The sequence below is a fragment of the Vulpes lagopus genome, chromosome 11 (assembly GCF_018345385.1).
Source record: "Vulpes lagopus strain Blue_001 chromosome 11, ASM1834538v1, whole genome shotgun sequence".
NCBI classification, from domain to species: domain Eukaryota; kingdom Metazoa; phylum Chordata; class Mammalia; order Carnivora; family Canidae; genus Vulpes; species Vulpes lagopus.
The window spans coordinates 70,465,319-70,472,939 of record NC_054834.1 but is presented as its reverse complement, the minus strand read 5'-3'; positions in this window follow the sequence as shown (position 1 = coordinate 70,472,939).

The following is a 7,621-nucleotide window of genomic DNA, read 5'->3' as shown; positions in this document are numbered from 1 at the left end:
CACACCCCAAGGGGGCATCGGGAGTGGCCTGAGGGTGCGGTGGGGGATACAGCTTAGCTTTCCAGGACCCCCAGGCAGGGCAGCTCTGTGTACCTTCTGCTGCAGGGCGAGGTCTGCTCTCCAGCCCCCCAGCTGGCAGAAACTCAATTCTGTGGCTCCACAGAAGCCCCTGCCCCAAGGGTGGGCTTCAGAGCCTGGGGTCCAGCCTGGGTGACAGCAGGAGGAAGCCCAGGACTGCTGCTTCTGGCACCCTCCCCCTCCAGGCTCAGGGAGGCTGGGGGAGGCGGGTAGAGGTTGAGAGCCTCAGGTCAGGGGCACCCGGCTGGCTGCTCAGAGGCTCCACACTGCAATGAGTGCACGCCAGGGGATGCCCTTGCCAGAGTGAGCTCTGGTGCCTGCCTCATCCTAGGGTTCTGATCCAGTGGGGTGAGCTCTCCTGGGGTGGGCTCTGGCCTGGCCCTTCCGTTGCTGGGCTTGGGTACCCCTGCTCTCTGGGTACCTGGGACACCAGCCTTCCTGGGGTGCCAGGGACTCTGGCCCAACGTGTCTCGAGGGGCATGGTGCCTCCCCCCACAGCTTTTCTTCCAGGTTGGTGGGGGAGGCAGGGAGTCTGACTTCTAGAAGGGGGCCAGGTGTCTAGTCCACACATCGGGTGGACAGAGTGGGAGGAGGACAAGGCAGAGGGACCGGGGACAGCGCAGGAAAGGATAGGAGAGGAGACAAGTAGAGGGAAGGAAGGGAGAGGGGGAGGAGGGCAGGGATCCTTGTTTGCCCCTTGCCCCCACTGTCTGCACAGAGACCCAGAGGAGGGGCTGGGGAATGGGGCATTTCTGGAAACAGCTCCTGAGCCCTCTCCCCACCTCCCCCTACAGACCAGTGGATCAATCCCTCATGTCACTCAGCTGCCATTTCACCCCTTGGTCGGGGCCAGCAGAGACCCACGGAATGCAGGTACACCTGGCTTCAAGTGGTCCCTGGGGGTGGGGGAGGGCTTGGGGGGGCAGTGGAATGCTTACAGCCCCTGATCCCGATCCCCTGTGGAGTCCTCGGGAGCACACAGATGCCCCCTTGGAATCAGACATGATTCCCCAGATAAGGAACCGGATGCTGGTGTAGGACACGGTGGCCCCGCCCCCGGCGCCAGGCCACAGGCCCAGATGTCAAAGCCAAAGTCCCCTCAGCCTTTTGTTAACTACAGCTCAACGGAGCAGAAAACTGCCAGTTCCGAGGAGCCCAGCCAGGTGGAGCCGACAGCCACCAAGGTCCTCCTGGGGTGCCCAGGGACAGCTGGGGGGAAACCAACGCCCAGCTGTTAGGGGCACAGCCAGGGAGCCTGGGGCCCTATAGCGGGCCTGATTTCAGGACAGGGGCCATCTGGCCTAGGTCAGCAGGGGGTGTGGCTCACACCGCACCCCCCACATAGCGGGCCTCTGTTTGAGGAAGAACTCCATCCCCATGGTGGAAATGGGGGACTTGTGTTTGTACCTGGGGAAGGGCCCCCCTGCTCTCTGCCAGCCTCAGGGGCTGCACTGAGAGCCCAGAGCCGGGGCAGGTGGACCAGCAGGGAGTTCCCAGAACTTCCAGGAAGGGTTGCCCTGGGGTGACGGGGACGGTGTGTGAAATGCAGGAGCCCTGGGAGGAGGACTGGAGTCCAGGTGGTTCAGTGCTCTGTGAGGGTGAGGTAGGGGATGGGACTGTCTCCAGGAGGCTCCACACCCCCCAAGGCCACAGACCTGGTCAGGAGGCCGGGACATCATCTGGCTCCTTCTGGGTTCTCTGGGCAGGAGTTGGGGGTCAGGAGGCAGGAGAGGGAGGAGTGAGAGTCTGCAGCCTGCCCCAGGGCATGTGAGGGAGCCCGAGGCCACTGCAGAGCACGTGGGGTGGGCAGGAAGGAGCTGGTTACTCACCTCCCTTCCTCCTGCGTCCAGCAGGGTCTTGGAGAGCTTGGAACTGGTTGGAGCAGCAGTAATCGGCTCTACCTGAGTATTTGTCATGAACCAGCTCCTCCGTGTGGGCGGGGAGCTTCCTGGTGCTGAGAGTGTGGGAAAACTGCCCTCTGGGCTGCAGGAGGAGAGAGGAGTGGGGGAACTTGGAAGCCCCAATGGCTCTTCCTTCTCCAGGCTAGCCTGCCCTGCCCACTCGGCCCCTCAGCACTCACCGGGCACTTCTCTAGGACCCGCGCCCAGCCCCAGAGCCACAATTTTCCTGGGCAAGGCTGATCCAGGCCCCTGCAGGAATCAGGGGCGGGGTTAGGGAGGAGGGCATCTCAGAGGAGGTGACAGGAGGATAAGGAGGAGTCTTGAGGATAAGCGAAGGTTGGCCAGGTGCAGGAAGGGCCTGCCAGACTGAGAGCTGAGCCCAACTTCAGGTGTTTTGAAAGCTGAGAACCTTTGATGGGGTGGGGGCAAAGGTGTGTATGGGGCTAGACTTAATTCTGGAGAGGGATGGTGAGGCCAGATCTCTGAGGGTCTGGTTGGCCACAGTAAGGCCCCGGGGGAGCCCCAGAGGGTTGGGAGGGGGACGCACGGGGTGAAGGGGAGGTGTGCCCTGGGGAGGGTCCCTCTGGCTTAGGTATGCTGGAGGGTGAGACCCATGGGTGTCTCCCAGAGCTGGCAGGACCCAAGGGCCTGCCCAGGCATCCGAACTGGGGATGGGCTGCACAATAGGCAGCCTTGCTGAGGCCGACCGGCACTTGTTGAGGACCCACTGTGCGCTGAGCTCTGGGCCAGGTGCTGGGGATACTCAACCCACAAATGTGACTGCCCCGGTGTGGCTTGTTATAGTGAGCCTGAGAGTGCACGTATGTTCATGTGCGTGTGCACACAGGTGCATGTACGCATGTGCATGCATGTATGTGCATGTGCAATCGTATGCTGGTAGACACATGGGTGTGCAAGTACACCACATATATGTATATGCATGTGCGTGCATATATGTGAGCACATGTATACACGTACACACATATGTACAGGTGTGTGCATGTATGTGTGCTGTGTGTGTGCATGTGTGTGTGTGTGTATGTGTGAGGGGGTAGATAATACCCAGTATGTGTGATAGGTAAATTACGTAGTGATTGTGAGCGTGTGGGTTTTGCTCTGCAACGGAGCCACTGCAGGATTCTGAGCTTCCCTTATGTTCTTCCAGAAGGAGCCTCTGGCTGATGTGCAGATCAGGGACTGGGCAGACGAGGGGGAAGTGGGGGGAAGGGCCAGCACAGGGAGCCTTGCTGTCCCAGTAGGGTGAGGGGGCAGCGGAGGGGGTGGCGGGACTCTGCACACCTGGGGAAGGAAGAGCTGGTGTCCTGATGGACGGGGCGGGGCCAAGAGAGCACCTGCAGTATGGCCTGCCATTAGCCAGGAGGTGGGGGTTTCTCCAGGGAGAACATGCTGGAACTCCATGCCCAGGTGGGCGGAGACGTGGGTCAGTGCAGGCTGCAGGAGAGTGTGGTTTGCAGCCGCGGTCTGAGCTGGAGGCTTGAATTCGGGCACCATCCTCGGGAGATGAGCCCTTTTGAGGGTCGATGAGAGGTCAGCGGTGCTCATTCTGCTATTACTCCCCGAGGGCCCACCTCAAGCGTTGCCTCTTCAGGGATGCCCCGGGGTTTTGGTGGCAGGACCCGGTCGGCGGCGGGACCGCGGAGGTGCTGTTCCGGGCCGCGGCCAGCAGGGGCGTCAGACGCGTCTGTGCTGGGGCCTCAGCTTGGGGGAGGGTGTGCGGCTCCTGCTTCCACCTGGTGCGCTGTCCTGGGAGTCAGAGCCTTATAAGGGGCGCCCCAGCCCACTGCGGGTGGCGGGGGGCCTTGGCTCACCAGCTCCTTCCCAGGGGCTGTTTGGTTTAGGGTCTTAGAGGGCAGAGTCATTTTGCAGGTGCCACACAAGGGGCTGTGCTGGCAGGTGCCAAGGAATCTTCCAGAGCTGGAGTCTGCAAATAGGCTGCTGGGGTCGGGGTCTGGGCGGGAGCCTGGGGGGGCTGCGCCTTGTCCAAGGCTGGTTCTCTCCAGCTGAATGTTGGGTCGGTTCTGACTCACCCTCTAGGTAAGTGTGTGGGATTGAAGCCTTTAGGTTATAGCATGGCCACATCCCCAGGGGGCTTCTCCACCGGCCTCTGGTGATCCAGCGACCCCAGAATCAGGTGGAATGAGGGCAGGAGCCTGCTCAGGGGGGAGAAGCTGGGGTCCTGGGACGCACAAGCGCTCACCGGGCTCACACTGGGCTTTGCTCTTCTCCGGGCTGTGTGCTGGGACACAGGGTCCCTCACTCCAGGGCCCAGCAGGCTGCTGGAGGCGTCCGTGGTGGGAGGCCTGCAGACTGGAGACCTGGGACTCTCCAGTGGGACAGTGTGGGGTGGTCAGGTCCCCTTCGTCCCACAATGGTCTGGGCAACCAGAACAGAGGAGGAACAGGGGACCCTGTCTTGGGAAACTCAGACTTGGCCTGAGGTGTTTCTGGGACATGGGGCTTTCCAGGTAAAAATGGGGACAAACCTGGATGGCTGGTCACTCTCCCTTTATGGATCCCTGGAGGCCAGACAGACTCATGCTGGACCTTGGCCTGAGGGAGGGAGGGAGGACGCTGGGTGAGAACCACAAGGTCATGGGGTCCCCACCTCCAGCACCCTCGAGGGACGCCTCACCCTGACTTCCGTACTCGGGAAGGAACAGCTTCAAAGGAGGGGGTGTCCATCCAGGGAGGCCGGAGGGGAAGTGGCCAGCAGCTGGTGGTCTGCCCTGGCAAGGGCCTCTGAGGGGGTGTGGGAGGGCGGAAGGGCAGTCCGGATGCAGGAAGACACAGGCCTTTGAACTTCCCAGGGGAGCAGGCCTCAGAGAGAGCAGCTCCGCACCTGTCCACCAGGCTGCAGTGGGGAAACCAAGGCAGGATGTGTGGCAGGAATACACTCCTCTTCATGAGCCCCGGGGCTTTGGTCTCCCAACAACACATGCCTGGGGGGTGGGGCCTGGAGGTCTGCAAATGCCTCTTAGGTACCCAAACCTCTTCCAAGCACCATCTGGAAGAGGCAACACCATGTTCTGACCATCTAATCCCACATCTGGTGTCTTCTAGAACCTCTGTCCATTGGAAACTCAATAGAGAATCCATCCAGAAAGAAGCAGGAAGAACTTTCAGGAAACCAGAAGTCACAAACTCACAAACCCCTTCCTACTCTGGAGAACTCCGTGGCTGTCACCCGGCCACCTTCCCCTGCCTGGATGGCACTTTTAAGGTGCCTGGCTGTTTGGTGTCTGCTGGGGGCCACCACACCGACATTGGCTTCCCTTCCACACTCCGGACACCCTGGCACCCGGCTGGGCAAGATTCTAGGGGACCTGGTGCCTCCCACCCCAAGGCTCCTGGGCCCCTGCTCCATTCCAGGAATGGCTGGCTCTTGCACACATCTCGAGTGAACTGAAGAAGAGTGAGTGATAGCCCCAGCATCCACTCTGCCCCTGGCCCCCACGGGACTCAGCACGAGTCACGGCCCTGAAAACCCTCCCCAGAGCCTGTTCCATCAGGCAGCTGGCCCCTCTGCACCCAGCAGCCCCAAACCTGCCCTGGCTTATTCACCTGTTTCTGACTCCACCCACCAGCCTGGAAGCCCCTGGAGGGGAGGCCCCCCCCCTGAGGTCCCAGGGAAACACTCCTAGCCTAGAACCTGATTGGACATTCGAGGAGGAGGGCCTGCTCAAGGTCACACTGCCAACAGGGGCCTGCCAGGCTACCATAGCTAATGTCCAACCCAAAGGCAGTCACTTGCTTCACTATTTTCCATAAATCAGAATTCAGAGCATCCGGGGCAGGGGGCTCCTCAGGGAGGCTCCAACCATAAAACCCCAGCAGCCCGTGTGCATTCCAGGTCTTGACAAGGGGCTTGTGCTCTCAAGATTGTATCTCCGTCTGTGAACTGGACAGGACCATATCTGCCGTCTGGGAGGATTAATGAGATAACTGGCATATAAGGTGCATGCACGGGGCTGCCCAGCACAGAGAGGGTGCCACCAGCAGCAGCTGGGTGCCGACCAGCATCCAGCCGGGGCTGGCTCAGGACCCTGTTGAGCACTGGGCATGCACACAGCTGGGTGGGATGGGTCTGAGTGTTCAGTGGAGCCAGGCCACCAGTCATGATGAATGACCTGCATCCCATGGGCCTCTGGGCTCTGGAGGGGACGGTGGCACTGTCCAGCTGCCTAGTGTGTAAAGACCATTCTGCTCTGCCTGACAAGTTATTAGGGGACTGCCTGTGACTGGGTGGGGGGCATGCGTGCCCGTGTTGGGGTCTGCATCTCCCCACCAGCCCACGTCCCTGTGCTCAGAGCAAAAGTCCAGTTTAAATTACAGTGGCAGCTGGAGGTGCCACTGGTGTTGGGGCTGTGATTGCCTGCCACTCTAGGACAAGGAGGGTGCCGACCACTGTGCCAGGCTCATGTGGACATGGCCCCCGAGCCCCATCAGGAGCCTTACAGGTGAGAAAACAGAGATACAGAGAGGTTAAGTGACTTCTCCAGGGTCACACAGCCAGTAAGAGGCAGTTGCTCTGACTCTAAAGCACAAAGGCTTGTGCTTGGCCAGGCAGTGCCCCCTCCCTTGTTCCCTGCCCCAGCCCCCTCACCACGAGAATACTGCGGGCATGGAGTGGCCAGAGGTGGAAAAGCCACGTGGCCGCGAGCAGGAATCCGGGCCCACCCACACTCTGGGGGTGGCTGTGGGCTAGGGTCATCCCCTCTGTCCCCCCAGCAAAGGGGCACCCAGCATCATGGAGGTACCTCTTGCAACCATCCTTCCCAACCCCTCCTGGCCTCTCCTTAGTCATGCACCATACCCCAGGGTCCCAGCACCCTCTGACCTTGTCTTTCCAGGACCCACGTCTGCTCTGGCCTGGGGCCACCATGATTTCCTGCCTGCCTGACTTCACTGATTCCTTGCCCCCCTTCCAACCTCTACTCATGGCACCTGATGCCACCATTAAATCTCAGGACCCTGGACCCCAAGCTGGAAGCCTCCTGTGCTCCTCGATGCCGTTGAGATGTCACCAGCTCCCAGGCTGGAGTCCCAGGCCCGCACTCCTGGCCACTGAAGCCAGCCCTGGCCATCTGGCTCATTCTGGGGTTACTTGGGACCAGCCATGCTGGGCTTGGCCACCTCTCTGCCTGGGACCCCTGCCCTTCCCAGATTCCCCTCTTCATCCCAGTCCTCGGGTGGGCTCTGATGGGGGCTCCTGCTGTACTCCTGCTTCCCACCATCCTAGATCAGGCTTTGTACCTGGCCGTGGGCAGCTGGGAGGCAGACCCAGGCCCTCCCTCCTGGCCATGGGGTTTCCTTCAGGTTCATCTGTGGAGGGAAGCTGGGGGACTCTGGGGCACACACTTCTCATCAGGCCTGCTTTCCTGTATGCTGCTCCCCCAGCAGGGGCCAGGCTCCATGCCCAGAGCTGGACTTCAGGTGACCGCTTCGGTGGGCACCATTGTGAGAAGCAGCTGGAGCCGGGTTGTTCTTGTGACCGATGGACGGTGTTATGCTTGAGTGTCAGCCGGCAGCCGTCTGGGCCCAAAGGCAAGGGCAGGCCTAACGAGGAGGCCCAGGCAGCCTCAGTACTCTCCACCGCCCGGGGCCTTGGCCAGCAGCACTGAT